Source organism: Carcharodon carcharias, chromosome 3 (assembly GCF_017639515.1).
Source record: "Carcharodon carcharias isolate sCarCar2 chromosome 3, sCarCar2.pri, whole genome shotgun sequence".
Lineage (NCBI taxonomy): Eukaryota > Metazoa > Chordata > Chondrichthyes > Lamniformes > Lamnidae > Carcharodon > Carcharodon carcharias.
This window is the reverse complement of record NC_054469.1, coordinates 189,551,469-189,571,686: the sequence shown is the minus strand read 5'-3', so window position 1 is coordinate 189,571,686 and position 20,218 is coordinate 189,551,469.

Here is a 20,218-nt window from a genome sequence, read left to right as displayed (position 1 = left end):
ATTGGTTTCCTGTCCACTCGTAGCCAGTGGGGTGGGAACAGAGGCGAGTCAAATGAAGTGTGGGATTCATTTAGACACCTCATGGCAGCCATTGCTCAGGCTGCTGGTTCTCCTGCTGATTGTGCCAATGCCTTCCACTGCACCAGAGGAGGAAAGATGTCACAGGGAAGCTGGAGGCCTGGCACTCAGGGCAGGGCTGCTTCTTGCTTCATCGATGTCAGCCTATTTCTAATGCTGGAGGCCATGAGGGAGAGGAGAGAGGTCCTCTTCCCAGAGGGTGGCAGGAGGAGACCATCTCATTATGCAGCAGGGAAACCCCTCTGTTCAGCATCATCTCCCTCCTCCTCCTCCTCTCTCACCTTCCACTCCTTCTCCCAATGAGCTGTCTCTCCTTCCAGGGCCTCACCATCTGCAAGGTTCATACCTTTCTGGTGGGCCATGTAACAGAGAATGCAACAAGCCACACGATGACCAAAATCCTTGCAGGAGGGTATTGGAGGCCACCACCTGACCAGACCAGGACCAGAATCACATCTTCAGAAGACCAATGGCCTGTTCCATGATTGCCCTGATGAAGCAGATGGCATTGGTTATATCGCCTCTGAACCTTTGTCTGGACCTCCCATTGATGACTCAGTAGTTATCTCTTCAAGGGATTTCCCTTATCCCCTAGGATCCATCCACACACTTTGGGGGTTGGAGTGAAGATTTGAGGCAGCCTAGACTGAAAAAAGATAAAGGAATCATGGCCGCTGCCAGGAGAGTGCACATGGAGAAAGCTCTTGTTGTGCAGGCAGACTAGTTGGACGTTAAGGGAGTGGATGCCCTTCCTGTTGATGAATCTCACCAGCCAGTCGCTGGGTATCTTGATGGCCCCTGTGCCAGGGGAATCCAATGATGGAGGCGAACCGCAATGCCCACTGTTCCTGAACCATGCATCTGTCAGTAAATGAATGCGATGTCCAATTCTGGTGAAGAGGGCATCAGTAATCAGTGAGATGCAATAGTGTGCAGCCATTTTTGAGATGCAGCTAAGGTCCATAGTGGACCTTTGGAAGAAGCCAGAAGTAAAGAAGTCATAGTGACTTTGATGGCCACTCGCAGGGCATGGTGACCAGTGCTGCGAGGAGCATGATGTTCAGCAATGAGGACACAGATGTCTGCGACCATCTGCCTGGAGAGTCACAGTTTCTCATGGCACTGATTCTTGGTCATCTCTGGGTACCTCCATCTTTAGCAGTAGAATCTGTGTTGAGGGATATGCCTCTGTGTCTTTCTTGGTCCTTTTTCCTCTCCCATGCCTTCTTGATGCCTAGGGTTCTGCTCTTCCTGGGAATGTTTTTCCCTTCATCACCACTGGGCCAAAAATCTGACAGTTGTTCCCCCATTGTCAGGTGGAGCCTTCCTTCTGGGCAGGTGGTCACCGAATTGTCCTTGGCACCTTTGCCCCTGGCTCTTTTGGCCCAGCAATGCCAAGGGGCTGTGACCCCATTCATAGCCCAGGCACTCTCCTTGCCACCTGTGCAGTGTGAAGGGCATCTCCTTACCATATCCCCAGTCCTCCTTTGCCTTGGTCTGGAACCAGGGTGATGCCCTGGGGCTCCTCATTCTTTACCCACCTCCCTTAACTGTTCAGTTTCTGAAAGTGCCGGTAACCTGTCCGCCCCCTTAAAAATTTAGAGTTCCAGCCTTGAAAAGCTCTTTATGAGCTTCTACTCAGTGCTAATTGGCCTCAGTTGGTAGGAGAGCTTTATTCCTGCCACATCTTCTGCCCCACACTGGTGGTTATTGCCAGCTCTGGGATTGGTACCTTAAAATTGTTATGCTAACTGGTGCCAGTATTTTCGGGGCCTCCCTTCTCCATTCTTGACTTCGAGGATCCCAGAAATTCAGCCCCATTTGTAAGCTTGTCTCATGTTTGCTTTTGAATCAGAAATTTGTGGGTTCAAGACTTGGTCCAGAGATTTGGGCACAAAATCTAGGTTGGAACTCTACTGTAGTACTTAGGGACTGCTGCTCTGCCAAATGTGCTGTTTTTCAGATGAGATAGTGAACAGAGTCTTTGCTTACTCTCTAAAATAAATATTAAAGATCCCACAGCACTAATTCAAAGATAGGGAGGGAATTATCACGTTTCTGGATTGGGAAGATGTAACGAGTGGAGTGCCACAGGGAACGGTGCTGAGCCTCAACTATTTACATCTATATCAATAATTTGGATGAAGGGACCAAATGTATAGTTGCTAAATTTACTGATGAGAATAAGATAGGTAGGAAGATAAGTTGTGAAGAAGACATAAGGAGTCTGCAAATGGATATAGGTAGGTTCAGTGAGTGGACAAAAATTTGGCAGATGGCATATAATGTAGGAAAATGTGAACTTGTCCACTTTGGCAGGAAGAATAAAAAAACAGCATATTATTTAAATGGAGAGAGATTCCAGAACCCTGAGGTACATAGGGATCTGGGTGTCCCAGTAAATGAATCACAAGAAGTTAGCACGCAGGTACAGCAAGTGATTAGGAAGATAAATGAAATGTCGGCATTTATTGCAAGGGGATGGAAGAGAAAAGTAGGATGGTTTTCTACAGTTGTACAGGACATTGGTGATGCCACACCTCAAGGACTGTGTACAGCTTTAGTCTCCTTATTTAAGAAAGGACAAAATTGCACTAGAAGCAGTTCAGTGAAGATTCACTTGACAGATTCCTGGGATGAAGGTGCTATCTTATTAAGAAAGGTTGGGCCTGTATCCATTGGAGTTTAGAAGAATGAGAGGTGATCATATAAGGTCTTGAGGGAGCTTGACAGAGTGGATGCTGAAAGTATATTTACCCTTGTGGGAGAGACCAGAACTAGGGGACACGGTTTAAATATAAGGGGTCCCCTATGTAAGATAGAGATGAGGAGAAATTTTTTCTCTCAGAGGGTGTTGAGTCTGTGGAACTTCCTTCCCCAGAGGGTGGTAGAGGCAGTGTCCTCAAATATTTATAAGGTAGAGGAAAATAATTTTTTGACAAACAAGGGAATCAAAAGCTTTGAGGGTAAGCAGGAAAGTGATATTGAGGCCACAATCAGAGCAACCATGATCTTATTGAATGGCAGAGCAGCCTCGAGGGGCCAAATGGTCTGTGTCTGCTCCCAATTCATTTGTTTGTGTGTTCATATGCTTTCTGTGGGACATTGTTGTGTTCAAATTGACTGCTGCATTGTCTACATTTCAATAGCTACTACACTTCATAAAAGTACTTGAAAACTGAGGCATATTTTCAAGGAAGACCTTGGAAAAATTGAAGAGCTACAAGCAATAATTCGTGTAGGTCCCAAGGCAAAACCAAGATTCTTGAAGGCCAGACCAGCACCTTATGCAATGCGGGATAAGTTAGAAGCAGGACTGGGCAGATTAGAAAAACTGGGAGTGATACAACCAGTGCAATTTTCAGAGTGGGCAGCTCCAGTTGTACCTGTTGTCAAACCTGACTGAAGCATTCGAATATGTGGGAACTATAAATTAACAGTCAATAAAATGGCAAAGTTGGATAGACAGCCCGTACCTAAAATTGAAGATTTATACACTAAATTGGCAGGTGGAAAGGCTTACACAAGGTTAGATTTGAGTCATGCCTACCAACAATTGGAATTAGAGAAGGCATCCCAAAAGCTTGTCACCATAAATACACATAGGGCATTGAACAAATACACCCGTTTACCTTTTGGTGTATCTTTTGCCATATTCCAAAGAACCATGGAAAGTTGATCACAAGGACTGCCCCATGTTGTAGTTTATTTGGATGACATTCTCATGACTGGACTCACTGAAAAGGAACATTTGATGAACGTGGAAGAAGTTTGAAACATTTTTTGCGGGAGGGATTGAGATTGAAAAAGGAAAAGTGCACATTCCAAGCAAAAGAGGTAACTTACCTAGGTTACAAGGTAGATTCACAAGGCCTACATCCAGTTGAAGAAAAAGTGGTAGCCATTAGAGAAGCCCCATTACACCCATGGGAGTGGCCAGGAAGACCATGGGTATGGGTGCACATTGATTATGTGGGACTATTTATGGGAACAATGTTTCTACTTATCATAGACGCTCATTCAAAATGGATGGACATATACGAAGTGAAGTCATCCATATCTTCAGTGACAATAGACAAGCTACAACAAAATTTTGCAAATAATGGACTACCTGAATTGCTTGGATCAGATAATGGAATAGTATTCACAAATGCTGAATTTAACTGATTTACAAGTCTCGGTAGTATTGCTCATATGAAAACACCTCCATACCATCCTTCTTCAAATGGACTCACTGAAAGAGCAGTTCAGACGTTCAAACCTGGTATAAGAAATTGCCTGGAGATTCAATAGCGACTAAATTAGCACAATTTCTTTTCTATTATAGAACCACCCATCATCCTCCTGCAATTGACCGACTATTAAGGCCTCCACTGCATCTCCATGACAGGAGCATAATCACAGAGGGTATGTGTGCTGTCAGAAATCAGGCTGGAGTCAAGCATTCATAGATGCAATGTGAGAATCTTACGATGTCTCCACACTGCATGTCATCATCATCCTCCATATATCTGCAGCTATGAGGGCCCCCCAAGTGCTCCTGTCTTGCCTGGCCAGTGCGAGGGCCTCATTGCCATCATCGTCGCTTTCGAGGACCTCCTCACCCTCTTCACAATCAACATCCTCCTCATCTGAGGAGACCTCCAGCTCCTGCATCTCCTCCTCGGCTAGCTCCTCTCCCCGTTGCTGTGCCAGGTTGTAAAGGGTGCAGCAGACAACGATGATGCGTAACATCCTCTGTGGGCTATATTGCTGGGCTCCACCAGACCAGCCCAAGCACCAGAACCTCATTTTCAGCATCTCAATGGTTTTCTCCACCGAGTTGTAGCATCAGCCTCATTATACCGTCACTCTGCTCAGTCTGAGGCTGCTGCACGGGTGTCTTCAGCCACATCCTTTGCGAGTAGCCCTTGTCCCTGAAGAGCCATCCCTGCAGCTTCTGTGGATCCCAGAGGATGTCAAGGATCTGTGACTGACTGAGAATGTAAGAGTCATGCAGACTCATTGGAAACCATGTACAGACCTGCAGGATGCGTTTGTGGTGGTCACACACCAGCTGCACATTCAGTGAATGGAATCCCTTGCGGTTGACATAGTTGACCGCTCTTGTTACCACAGAGATCTGAGCGCTGCATGAGTCCAGTCAATCACACCCTACGCCTGTGGGAAACCCGGGAGCTGGGCAATTCCAATCACTCTTGCATCCTGGCTCTCCTGGTCCTGGGTGAAATGCACAAAGTTGTGTGCCCTCGCAAAGATGACATCCATGACCTCATGGGTGCATTTGATGCTGGAGGCTTGTGATATCCCACAGTGTTTACCTGTGGAGCCCTGAAAGGAGCCACTGATGTAGAAACTGAGCACTGTGGTCACTTTCACAGCCACTGGCAGTGGATGCCCTCCATGTCTACATGATACCAAATCCTGCAGTAACTGGCAGATGTGACTGACCAGTCCCCTAGGCATGTACAATCTTCACCTGCAGGAGTGAAAGGTGGTTCTAGCTCGCCAGTGACAGCTTGTTGTGGCTCTTTGGCGACGTGTGTGGGAGCCCCAGCTGCCTCTTCTTCCTGAGAGTGCTGCTCTTCCCTCTGTGCAGCCAGACACCTCAGTCGCTCTCTTCTCCGTTGTCTTCACTCTCTGTACGCCACAAAGCATACAGCTAGTTCACTAGATTCCATGATCCTGATGTACTCCTCCTGCAGGCTGAAAAAGAGAGACGTGTGGATTAGCTTGGATGTACTGAGAACTTCTCTTGGTTAATTCTGAAGGCCCCTTAACCCATCCCGGAGAGTGCTGACCACCACTTGGATGGCCAGGGATTATTGTGCTGCATGGCTGGCCAAAACCTCAAACACCTCCGCCCTACTCCACCCAACCGATTGGGAGCAGATTTGCCCACTGGGCTGCATGCTGTGCTCTTTAGCTCAGGCACAGGCATTCTCCTAACTCACACTGCAAGGCTGCCCTGTTAGCTTGAACCATGGGGGAGACTGGTCCAAACTGGGATGATGACATTGCAAAGGGATTGTGAATGCCTCCACCAGTGACTGTTCCACGGCCAGCTTTAGCAAGGAGATTGTACAACGTGGCAGTTGTCCAACTGTACTATAGTCCACTAAAATGCTCATTAGTTCACAGTTTGTGCCTGAGGGGTGAAAAGCTCTCGAGCACTTGATGGCCCTTCTATGCCTCTGCATTGCCTGAGTGGGCAGATAAGCCAGAGGCCGACTCTAATCATATCAATGTGGCTGTGCCTGAACTGTCTCAGCTGCAGAGAAATGTCACTTTATACGAGGTGCCCCTAATGCATGGCCGCTTCCCTCGCTCCGCACCCCCCCATTAGTACGTGCTTATGCGCTACCTTTAACCATAGGGCAGCCTTAGCCCGCTCGCCCCTCCCAAGTCACCTCAACCTGCTGGGCCTTTCCCTCCCACCAACGCGCCTCAACCTTGAAGTCCAACAGGCGTCCCTCGCGAGCGCTCTGCAACGTTACTGTGCACTCACCTCCGAGTTCCCCTCAAAATGCAGCCTGCCAAGTGCACGCCTTATATATGCTGTTGTGAAACATGCCTATTACAATGAAGTCCCCGAGGGCGGGAAACACGACCCGCCATCAACAGGCTGAGCAGACGATTGCAAACTGGTTTCACAACATTGTGAAAATGATTTTTGGCCCGCTTGTCATATTGTCTGCTCACGCCAACGAACACATCCGATGCCAGCAGACACGGATGAATTCGCCCTGAGTGTGTTGAGTCAAGGAGGGAGTGTGAAAGACTGAGTGTATGAGGGAAGTGCGAGAGACTGAATGCGTGGTGGGGGAGTACGAGAGACTGAATGTGTCGGGGGGAGTGTGAAAGACTGAGTGTGTGGGGGGTAGTATGAGTCTGCCTTGCACCCAGTTTCTCACTCACGCTCGCCACCACACAACAACATGTACACACGCACCCACTCACAGTGGGTGAGGGTGAGTGAGTGAGCACCCTGAGACTGGGAGTGAGCCGGATATATACACACTGACCCTCTAACACTTTGGTCATGTTTATTAATTACTCTTTTTTTAATTAACAATTTATTGCTAGGACATTGCTGTACTTTTGCTCAGACATTGTTTCTTTCCTTAAAACCCAACTTCTTAAAAAAAATTGGTTTATTATTGCACTAAACTTTATATTTCTGAAATAACAACAGAAAATGCTGGAAAAACTCAGCAGGACTGACGGCATCTGTGGAGAGAGAAACAGAGTTAACATTTTGAGTCTGTATGACTCTTCTTCAGAGCTGAGCTTATCTTTCTGAAATCTGTTGAGTGAGAAAATATGCAAATCTGGCCTCCCCCAAGCAAAATGTTGGACAAGCCTGGTATAGCTTTTTCTTAACAGTGAGACTAACAATTTATGAGTGGAAGGTTTCATCAAATCGTGTTTGCAATAGAGATTGCAATCTCTGGGAACCTCTACCATGTACCCTATGGAGGTGCATTCATTTACTGGCAGCAACTTCTGGATTTCTGCATTATTCTGTCTATAAGAACGTAACAAAGAGGAACAGGAGTAAAGCATACAGCCCTTCAAGCCTGGTCTACCATCCAATACAATCATGGCTGATCTTCTGCCTCACCCGTATCCCTTGATTCTCTGGGAGACCAAATATCTGTCTATCTTGACCATCAATATATTCAAAAATGGAGCATCCACAACTCTCTGGTTTAGACAATTCTAAAGATTCACAGCCTATTGAGCAAATAAATTTCCCCTTATCTCAGTCCTAAACCATTGACCCCTTATCCTGAGACTGTGCCCCCAAGTTCTAGATTCCTCAGCCCAGGGGAACAAGCTCTCAGTGTCTACCCTGCCAAGCACCTTCAGAATCTCAATGCATCAATGGGATTGCCTCTCATTTTTCTAAACTCCAAAGCATGGGCCTAATTACTCAGCCTCTGATCATAGAATAGTCCTCTCATCCCAGGGAACTAATCCAATGAACAATCACTGTACAATTTCCAATGCAAGTATATCCTTTCTTAAATATGCAGACCCAAACTGTATCCAGTACTCCAGGGGTGGTCTCACCAAAGTGCTGTACAATTGCAACAAGATTTCCTTATTCTTGTTCTCCAATCCCATTGTAATATAGGCCAATGTAATTTCCCTTTCCAATTGCTTGTTGTACCTGCATGCTAATTTTCTGTGTCTCTCGTATAAGCACAGCCATGTCTCCCTGAACATCAACATTTAGAAGTTTCAAACTTTTTAAAAAATATCTGCTTTCCTATTCTTACTACCAAAGTGAATAATTTCACATTTCCCCACTTTATACCCCAACTGCCAACTTGTTAATGACTCACTTAACCTGTCAATTGTTTATTTGCAGCTTCTTTGTATCCTCCTCACAACTTACATTCCCACCCAGCTTTGTATCATCAGAAAACTTGGACACATTAATCTTGGTCTCTTCATCTAAGACATAAATAAACATTTTAAATAGCAGAGCCCAATGCTGATTGTTGTAGCTAGTTACAGCCTGTTAACTTTGTTATGGTCTTGGACCAGATCCCTAAGTTTTTGGTAAGATCCGGTTATGGAACAATAACGTTTTGTTCAAAGTTTGAGATTCAGGCACTTGCTCAGAAAATAAAGTCACAAAATTCCACAGGTTTTGAACAACAAAAGTAAACTTTACTATACAAGGCCAGCGAGATGAAACAATTTATAATATATATCTATGCTCTAACATTCGGGGTTAATATGAGATACATGTGAATTGACAGGCAAAGTATGGTCGAACATGCCACTTTGCACACAAAATGGCAAATGCGACCAAGACAGAAACCACAGATTTCTCAACAACCCACCAAGACATCAGTACAACTGTGAGTTAACCAATCTCACTGAAACCCTGTCTCTCTCATAAGGGATTCCAGTCTTCAGCTTCAAAGATCTCATCTTAGAATTCTTTCCAAATGATGCTCCAACTCAGATGGCCGCAACAACAAGCCGTCTTGCAGGGTTTCAAGCTCATCTCCTGAGATTCTGTTCCCCTGGATTCTGAGTATGCACACAAGCACAAACTCAAAAGCACAGCTTCACTTTAGCTCTTCAGCTGTGCTGAGCAGAACACTACTGCTCCAAATGGGTATCTTTGCTCCAGTGGCCCGCAGCACAGAGTCACCAATCTTCTGCTGCCTTCTTGGATATTCAGAGCTTCTCCTGAGCCCTCTTCATTTCAAGTCTACTAACTGAGGCCCTCTTCCTTTTTAGAACCTTTTTCACTGCTCCTCTCTTTTTAACTGAACTTGTACCTCTTCATGTCCCTGACCCTTCTGGGACTGTTCTTTTGGGACCTCTCCCTATCCTCCCTCCCTACCTCCTGCCTGGGCCACTTATCTTCGATGTTCCACCACTCCCAGTTACATGACCTGGGTTTACATACCATTTTTCTTTATGCACAGGTGCACAGGTCCCAAAGAACTTAAAAATGCCAATATGCACATGTGTAGATTGTTCCCGGTCTGAAATTCCAAGGGCTGTTGGGACTTGGAATTCCTGACCCCCACTTTCTGACAAGGTGTGTCTTTCATAAGAACTTGAAACTACCCTGTCTATCCCCATTCTTTGCTCCTGCCCTTTAACCAATCCTCCATCCATACTAATTCCATGAGCCCTTGTCTTGCACATTAACCTAAAGTGTGACACCTTATCAAGGGTCTTTTGGAAATTCAAGTATACTACATGCAGTGCTCCCCTTTATATACCGTGCTAGTTACATCCTCAAAAAATTCCAATAAATTCATCAAACACAATTTCCCTTTTGTAAAATCTGATCAAATTTTGACTCTATCTGATCATACTATAGTTTTCAAAATGCATTGTTAAGGTTTCCTTAGTAATAGATTCCAGCATTTTCCCAATGACATAAGTCAGGCTAATTGGCATGCAGTTCCATTTTCTTTCTCCCTCCTTCCTTGAATAAAAGATGTTACATTTACTAACTTCCAACCTGGTGGGACAATTCTAGGGGCAGGATTTTCGGGTCATCGGGTGGGCATGGTGGCCAGGCCCGGGAGTGGCTGGGATGACCCACCACTCACGATTGGCCAATTAACGGCCAGCCAGCGTGAAAGGCGCACTGAAAGGCTCAGGGCTGCCAGGGCGGGGGCAGGAAAAGACTGAGCGCTGAAGTTAACAGGGGCGCAGGGGTGATGCAATGAAAGCTCCTTGAAGGCAGAGAGCTGCTTCAGGGAACAGAAGAATTTTAAAGCCAAAAATAAACCTTGTGAAATTCTGAAAAAAATTTCCACCCACCAGAGTCACTCAACTAAACATATTGATGATAAAAATTCTGCCCAAACATTTTTATTTTTTTAAATTAATATCGGAAATCTCCTCCCGCCCTTGGATGAGGTTTGCTCAAATACCCAAAGGCCACCTGGCCAATTCACTCGCTTGCCAACCATAACGTTGGACGGGCAATGAAAAATCCAGGTCAATGCGCCTCTTAATTATCGGCGGGTGCGCTGCTGACTCGCGCGCTCGCCCGCTGACCAAAATGTCGCACACTATTTTATGCCCAATCGGGTTGGGCACGCACCCGCCCACGGGACCTAAAATTCTGCCCTGTAAGTGCATTGATCATCTCTTTTAAAACCCAAGGATGTAGTGTTCCTCCTTTTTATACACTTGCAAAAGCACTAATAATCTGTTTCTATATTCCTGACTAGTTTACTCTCATATTCTATTTCCCCCCTTTTAATCAACATTTTGGTCTCCCAATCCTCAGGCTTACTACTATTGTTCACAACATTACATGGCTCTCCTCTGAATCTAATGCCATCCTTAACTGCACAACATAAGAGCTCATTATGTTGGGGGCGATATACTAGCATGGTTGGAGGATTGTCGACATAACAGGAAACAAAGAGTTGGGGTCATTTCAGGTTGCCAAACTGTAACTAGTGGAGTGCCACAGGGATCAGTGCTGGAGCCTCAACTATTTATGATCTATATTAATGACTTGGATGAAGTGACTGATTGTGTTGTAGCCAAATTTGCTGACAATACAAAGATAGGTAGGAAAGCAAGTTGTGAGAAGGACACAAAGAGTCTCCAAAGAGATATAGATAGGTTAAGTGAGTGGGAAAAAAATTTGCAGATGGAGTATAATGTGGGAAAATTTAAGCTTGTCCACTTTGGCAGGAAGAATAGAAAAGCTGAATATTATTTAAATAGAGAGAGACTGCACAATGCTGCAGTACAGATGCTTATCTGTATCATTGTACATGAATCATAAAAGTTAGCATTCAGATACAGCAAGTAAGTAGGAAGGCAAATGGAATGTTGGCCTTTATTACAAGGGGGGATGGAGTGTTAAAGAATGTGTTGCTACGCCTGTGCAGGGCAGTGGCTGCACCTAGAGTACTTTGTACAGTTTTGGTCTCCTTAGTTAAATAGGGATATACTTGCATTCGAAGCAGTTCAGGGAAGATTCACTAGTCTCATTCCTGGGGGGAAGTTTATCTTATGATGAAAGGTTAAGAAGGTTGGGCCTATACCCATTGGAGTTTACAAGAATGAGAGGTGACCTTACTGAAACATATAAGATTCTGAGGGGACTTGACAGAGTAGATGCTAAAAGGATGTTTCCCCTCTTGGGGGAATCTAGAACTCGGGGACACAGTTTAAAAATAAGGCATCTCCTGTTTAAGATGAAGGTGAGAATGGAATTTCTTCTCTCAGAGGACCATTAGTTTTCTACCAGAGAGACTCAGTGGAGACTGGGTCATTGAATATATTTAAGGCTGAGCTAAACAGATTTTTGATCTACAATGAAGTCAAGGGTTATGGGGGTGATGAGGGTCAAGCAGGAAAGTGGAGTTAGTACCACAGTCAGATCAGCCATGATCATATTGAATGGTGCAGCAGGTTCAATGAATTGAATGGCCCACTCCTGCTCCTATTTCTTGTGATCTTATAACATCCTGAAAGAGGACAGCTAGTTCACGCTCCACAGAGCCATTGCCATTCCCCCGGAGCAGCAAGTAATGTTCTGGTAGAAAGATTGCTGTGATACCTTGAAAGCTCCTTTGAGCTTGTAAGATGACAAGTTAAGATTTCATGACCTCAGTCTGAGCTACCACTGCAGTTTCAGCTTGTGTTGCAATGAATGCTGAGACATCGGTAATCAGGCTCTGCAATATGGTGGAATCTGCAGGCATTAGCATGGAGTTTGCCACCACTTCCATGCTAGAAAGGATGGGCTCCAATGTTATCCCAAAGCCCTTTGTCAAGTTGGAGCTGGATTCTTTTGTGTTGCTTAACAGAGACAGCAGGTTTTCAGGCAGGCCTGCCAATGCATCAAGCATTTCTGTGTGGATGCCCATCAGCCTTTTTCTGTTTGCCGCCCCATCAAAGTCCTCAGTTGAGTCCTCTGCAGCAGAACTAATGTGCAACATTGTCTTTGAGCGCCTGGTGCCTGCACAATCCTTTTCCCCAGACTTGGCTGCAGGTCACTCATGCCCAGTGTCTCACCACATGTAGACCCCACATCTATGCTACTCTATAACAAAAACAAAATTACCTGGAAAAACTGATCAGGTCTGGCAGCATCGGCGGAGAAGTATAAAGTTGACGTTTCGCGTCCTCATGACCCTTCAACAGAACTGAGTAAAATTAGGAGAGGGGTGAAATATAAGCTGGTTTAAGGTTGGGGGGTTGGGGGGAGAGAAGTGGGGGGCGGGGTGGTTGTAGGGACAAGCAAGCAGTGATAGGAGCAGATAATCAAAAGATGTCACAGACAAAAGAACAAAGAGGTGTTGAAGGTGGTGATATTATCAAAGAGAATGTGCTAATTAAGAATGGATGGCAGGACACACAAAGTACAGCTCTAGTGGGGGTGGGGTGAAATAAGGTTAACAGGGCATAAAATGTATAGATTTAAAAATAATGGAAATAGGTGGGAAAAGAAAAATCAATATAAATTATTGGAAAAGACAAAAGGAAGGGGGAAGAAACAGAAAGGAGGTGGGGATGGAGGAGGGAATTCAAGATCTAAAGTTGTTGAATTCAATATTCAGTCCAGAAGGCTGTAAAGTGCCTAGTCGGACGATGAGTTGCTGTTCCTCCAGTTTGCGTTGGGCTTCACTGGAACAATGCAGCAAGCCAAGGACAGACATGTGGGCAAGAGAGCAGGGTGGAGTGTTAAAATGGCAAGCGACAGGGAGGTTTGGGTCCTTCTTGCGGACAGACCGCAGGTGTTCTGCAAAGTGGTCGCCCAGTTTGCGTTTGGTCTCTCCAATGTAGAGGAGACCGCATTGGGAGCAACAAATGCAGTAGACTACATTGGGGGAAATGCGAGTGAAATGCTGCTTCACTTGAAAGGAATGTTTGGGCCCTTGGATGGTGAGGAGAGAGGAAGTGAAGGGGCAGGTGTTGCATCTTTTGCGTATGCATGGGGAGGAGCCGCAGGTGGGGGTTGAGGAGTAGGGGTGATGGAGGAGTGGACCAGGATGTCCCAGAGGGAACAATCCCTACGGAATGCCGCCGGGGAGGGGTGAAGGGAAGATGTGTTTGGTGGTGGCATCACGCTGGTGTTGGCGGAAATGGCGGAGGATGATCCTTTGAATGCAGAGGCTGGTGGAGTGATAAGTGAGGACAACGGGGACCCTATCATGTTTCTGGGAGGAAGGAGAAGGCATGAGGGCGGATGCGCGGGAGATGGGCCGGAGACAGTTGAGGGCCCTGTCAACGACCGTGGGTAGAAAACCTCGGTTAAGGAAGAAGGAGGACATAACAGAGGAACTGTTTTTGAAAGTAGCATCATCAGAACAGATGCAATGGAGGCAAAGGAACTGAGAGAATGGGATGGAGTCATTACAGGAAGCGGGATGTGAAAAGCTGTAGTCGAGGTAGCTGTGGGAGTCAGTAGGCTTGTAATGGATATTGGTGGACAGTCTGTTACCAGAAATTGAGACAGAGAGGTCAAGGAAGGGAAGGGAAGTGTCAGAGATGGACCATGTGAAAATGATGGAGGGGTGGAGATTGGAAGCAAAATTAATAAATTTTTCCAGGTCCCGACGAGAGCATGAAGCAGCACCGAAGTAATCATCGATGTACTGGAGAAAAAGTTGTGGGAGGGGGCCAGAGTAGGACTGAAACAAGGAACATTCCACATACCCCATAAAGAGACATAGCTAGGGCCCATGCGGGTACCCATAGCCACACCTTTTATTTGGAGGAAGTGAGAGGAGTTAAAGGAGAAATTGCTCAGTGTGAGAACAAGTTCAGCCAGACGGAGGAGAGTAGTGGTGGATGGGAATTGTTCGGGCCTCTGTTCGAGGAAGAAGCTAAGGGCCCTCAGACTATCCTGGTGGGGGATGGAGGTGTTGAGGGATTGGACGTCCATGGTGAAGAGGAGGCGGTTGGGGCCAGGGAATTGGAAATTGTTGATGTGACATAAGGTGTCAGATGAATCATGGATGTAGTTGGGAAGGGACTGGACAAGGGGAGAGAGAAGGGAGTCAAGATAATGAGAAATGAGTTCCTTGGGGCAGGAACAGGCTGACACGATTGGTCTGCTAGGACAGTCCTGTTTGTGGATTTTGGGTAGGAGGTAGAAACGGGCCGTCCAAGGTTGGGCAACTATCAGGTAGGAAGCTGTGGGAGGAAGATCTCCAGAGGAGATGAGGTCAGTGTCAGTCCTGGAAACAATGGCTTGATGTTCAGTGGTGGGGTCATGGTCCAGGGAGAGGTAGGAGGAAATTTCTGCGAGTTGACGCTCAGCCTCCATGAGGTAGAGGTCAGTGCTCCAGACAACAACAGCACCACCCTTGTCAGCGGGTTTGATGACAATGTTAGGGTTGGACCTGAGAGAACGGAGTGCAGTAAGTTCAGAGAGAGACAGATTAGAATGGGTGAGAGGAACAGAGAAATTGAGACGACTAATGTCATGGCGACAGTTCTCAATGAAAAGATCAAGAGAGGGTAAGAATCCAAAGGTAGGGGTCCAGGTGGAGGGAGAATATTGGAGGTGGGTAAAAGGATCAGTTGAACGGGGAGAGGACTCCTGCCCAAAGAAGTGAGCACGGAGACGAAGGGGACGGCAGAAGAGTTCAGCATCGTGTCGAGCCTGAAATTCATTGCGATGAGGGCATAAGGATATGAAACTAAGTCCTTTGCTGAGCACTGAACGTTCAGCATCGGAGAGGGGAAGGTCAGGGGGTATAGTGAATACACGGCTGGGGCTGGGATTGGAAGATGGGGTGGGGACGGAGGGACAGGCAGGGGTGGAGGGTCCTAGATGGGTGTTGGTGTTGATGAGTTGTTGGAGCTTGCATTCCTTAGCACTGGAGAGAAAGAGAAAAAGTTTCTTGTTGAGGCGTCGACTGAGACAAAGAATGAAATGAAACTGGGGGCACACGCAGATTTGATAAAGGGTGCGGCGGTGCTGCTGGAGGGAGAGGTCGAGTGTGTTCATATGGCGGCGCATGGGACTGAGTGTGGATTTCAGAATGTGACGGGAACAGCAGTCCGAGAAACGTTTTATGTCCCGGAGATACCTGTAATCCTGGGTGGGTTCGAAACATGAGGGATGGAATTTCAGTTGAAATCCACATGGGGTAAGTCAGAGACGGAGACAGTCACTGAGAAAGGAACTATGGCTGTGAAAGCGGGTTTTAGTAAACACCTTGTCAAACACCAGGAGAGAAATGGAAAGCAATGAAGGTGAACAAGGCAAAAGAGAGATACGGAAATCCTGTCGGAGAGAAGACCAGTACTTATGCAAGGTAGGCATTTCTTGAAGAGAAGTGGCAGTCAATTAAACAAAGAGATAAAAACAAAAAACTGCGGATGCTGGAAATCCAAAACAAAAACATAATTACCTGGAAAAACTCAGCAGGTCTGGCAGCATCGGCAGAAAAGAATAAAGTTGGCGATTCGAGTCCTCGTGACCCTTCAACAGAATTGAGTAAAATTAGGAGAGGAGTGAAATATAAGCTGGTTTAAGGTGGGGGGGTGGGTTGGGGGGAGAGAAATGGGGGGGTGGTGGTGGTTGTAGGGACATGCAAGCAGTGATAGGAGCAGATAATCAAAAGATGTCACAAACAAAAGAACAAAGAGGTGTTGAAGGTGGTGATATTATCTAAGAGAATGTGCTAATTAAGAATGGATGGCAGGACACTCAAGGTACAGCTCTAGTGGAGATGGGGTGAAATAAGACTAACAGGGCATAAAAGGTTTAGATTTAAAAATAATGGAAATAGTTGGGAAAAGAAAAATCTATATAAATTATTGGAAAAGACAAAAGGGAGGGGGAAGAAACAGATGGAGATTGTTCGGGCCTCTGTTCGAGGAAGAAGCTAAGGGCCCTCAGACCATCCTGGTGGGGGATGGAGGTGTAGAGGGATTGGACGTCCACAGTGAAGAGGAGGCAGTTGGGGCCAGGGAACTGGAAATTGTTGATGTGACGTAAGATGTCAGAGGAATCACAGATGTAGATGGGAAGGGACTGGTCAAGGGGAGAGAGAAGGGAGTCAAGATAATGAGAAATGAGTTCCATGGGGCAGGAACAGGCTGACACGATTGGTCTGCTGGGACAGTCCTGTTCGTGGATTTTGGGTAGGAGGTAGAAGCAGGACACCAAGATTGGTTGACTATCAGGTTGGAAGCTGTGGGAGGAAGATCTCCAGAGGAGATGGGTACCCGCTTGGGCCCCAGCTATGTCTGTTTCTTTATGGGGTATGTGGAACATTCCTTGTTCCAGTCTTACTCCAGCCCCCTCCCACAACTCTTTCTCCGGTACATCGATGATTACTTCGGTGCTGCTTCATGCTCTCGTCGGGACCTGGAAAAATTTATTAATTTTGCTTCCAATCTCCACCCCTCCACCATTTTCATGTGGTCCATCTCTGACACTTCCCTTCCCTTCCTTGACCTCTCTGTCTCAATTTCTGGTGATAGACTGTCCACCAATATCCATTACAAGGCTACCGACTCCCACAGCTATCTCGACTACAGCTCCTCACACACCACTTCCTGTAAGGTCTCCATCCCATTCTCTCAGTTCCTTCGCCTCCGTCGCATCTGTTACTATGATGTTACCTTCAAAAACTGTTCCTCTGACCTGTCCTCCTTCTTCCTTAACCGAGGTTTTCCACCCACGGTCGTTGACGGGGCCCTCAACCGTGTCCGGCCCATCTCCCGCGCATCCGCCCTCACGCCTTCTCCTCCCTCCCAGAAACATGATAGGGTCCCCCTTGTCCTCACTTATCACCCCACCAGCCTCCGCATTCAAAGGATCATCCTCCGCCATTTCCGTCAACACCAGCATGATGCCACCACCAAACACATCTTCCCTTCACCCCTCCTGGTGGCATTCCATAGGGATCATTCCCTCTGTGACACCCTGGTCCACTCCACCATCACCCCCTACTCCTCAACCCCCACCTATGGCACGTCCCCATGCATACGCAAAAGATGCAACACCTGCCCCTTCACTTCCTCTCTCCTCACCGTCCAAGGGCCCAAACACTTCTTTCAAGTGAAGCAGCATTTCATTTGCATTTCCCCCAATGTAGTCTACTGCATTTGTTGCTCCCAATGCGGTCTCCTCTACATTGGAGAGACCAAATGCAAACTGGGCGACCGCTTTGCAGAAAACCTGCGGTCTGTCCGCAAGAAGGACCCAAACCTCCCTGTTGCTTGCCATTTTAACACTCCACCCTGCTCTCTTGCCCACATGTCTGTCCTTGGCTTGCTGCATTGTTCCAGTGAAGCTCAACGCTAACTGGAGGAACAGCACCTCATCTTCCAACTAGTCACTTTACAGCCTTCCGGACTGAATATTGAATTCAACAATTTTAGATCCTGAACTCCCTCCTCCATCCCCACCCCTTTTCCGTTTCTTCCCCCTTCCTTTTGTCTTTTCCAATAATTTATATTGATTTTTCTTTTCCCACCTATTTCCATTATTTTTAAATCTGTACCTTTTATGCCCTGTTAGTCTTATCTCACCCCACCCCCACTAGAGCTGTACCTTGCATGTCCTGCTATCCATTCTTAATTAGCACATTCGTTTAGATAATATCACTACCTTCAACATCTCTTTGTTCTTTTGTCTGTGACATCTTTTCATTATCTGCTCCTATCACTGCTTGCTTGTCCCTACAACGATCACCCCCCCACCACCCCCCACACCTTAAACCAGCTTACATTTCACCCCTCTCCTAATTTTACTCAGTTCTGTTGAAGGGTCATGAGGACTCGAAACGTCAACTTTATTCTTCTCTGCCGATGCTGCCAGACCTGCTGAGTTTTTCCAGGTAATTCTGTTTTTGTTTTGGACTTCTAGCATCCGCAGTTTTTTGTTTTTATCTCTATGCTACTCTATGCTGCACTACAAGCAGTGCCAATATCTGAGCTGGTGACTGTGAACGTGAGATCAAGTTTCTTCATCCTCAGCCTCTTTTTCATCTGGGTGACAGTACTTGGGTATCAGAAAGCATGAAGGCACAAAGGGAGGGTTGGGGAGTGAATGAAGGGATGAAAACAAGAGGTGCGTGGTTACACCATCTGCAGCTTGTAAATCATGACATTGTGGGATGATAGTGAAGTGAGATGTGAGAAGGTGGATTAGGCTGGAATATATCGTCATCGTCAATGGTTCCAACCCCACTGGAATATATCGTCATCGTCAATGGTTTCAACCCCACTGGAATATATCGTCATCGTCAATGGTTTCAACCCCACTGGAATATATCGTCAACGTCAATGGTTTCAACCCCACTGCAGGCTGCTGCCTCATTAATGGAGGCTGCAATGATGGCGAGAGCCATCTTCTCCATGAGAGTGTGCACATTGATAGCTGTTGCTGCCTATTACAGGCCACCTTGTCCTGCAAAAGAGAGGAAAGTGTGTCAGTGAGTGTGGTGCAATGTTTGGGTGATATGCCTGCCATAGTTGAATAGCTGGCAGTATCTTAAAACTATGAGATGGGAGTGTGTGGCTTACAGCATTGCTAAGTGTGTCGGGGTGAGATGAAACATATGAATGTGAGGTTTGAGGATTATTGGTAGGCGAGTGAAGTAAGTGTGGTGAATGGAGCAATGTGTGATGTTACTGGTGCAGCTGGTAAGGTGTGGCATGTGAGGATACATTCACTGACCTTGATCATTCGTGAGAGTTCACTAAATTTTTCTGGGCTCTGCATCCAGGTCTTTGAGGCTAGACTGTCAGCGTTGACTGCAACTACTACCTGCTCCCATTGTCTTCTCAGTATCTGTCTAGAGGACCTCCTGGTATCCTGAGGGAAGAGGACCTCCCTCTTCCTGTCCATGCACAAGACCTCCAGTGCTGCATTGGAGAATTTTGGGGCTATGCCATTTATGTAATTACTTTCTGATCTTCAGCTCTCTTTAACCAGTTACAGTTCCCGTTGCATTCATAAGGCACCTCACTTTTAAGAATGTACCTTATCTTTAAGGATGTAGCCTAGCTTCAAGTGGTGCTAGCCTTGCATGAACTTGCATCTCCTGCTATTCAATGTTGTCCCCTAATGTGCTCAAGTCTTTGGCTTGGCACTTGAACCCACAACCTCTGACTCAGGAGGCAATGTTGCCAAATCACCTGAGTCAGAACTGACACTAGATGGCCAGAAGGAAAATACTTGCAGGAAAATACAGAGACATTTAAAATTGTCACCTCCCTCCAACTGACATCACAGAAAGCTGAAATCAACACCTGGACATGCACTAGCTGTTGGCAAGTTAGTTGACCATATGGGACCCATGCATGTACAGAACAGGACAATCTGGCATTACACATTTGCTGAAATAAAACACAAACTGGCGCTCTGCATGAAGCAGCTGGATTTTTGTTTCTTAAAGAGACACACTATCAAAATCAGTTAATATTTGTATTTTCTCAAATAAATATTAATCAGCACAGTTCAGATTGTTTCTAATGAGAGGTCATCAACCTGAAAACTTTACCTCTGTTTCTCTCTCCACAGATGCAGCCTGACCCATTGAGCATTTCTTGGATTTTCTGTTCTTAATTCAGATTTCCAGCATCCACAGTATTTTGCTTTTGTGTCAGATTTGGAAAATGTTACTTTCAGAATCTTGGAACAGAGGCTGCACAC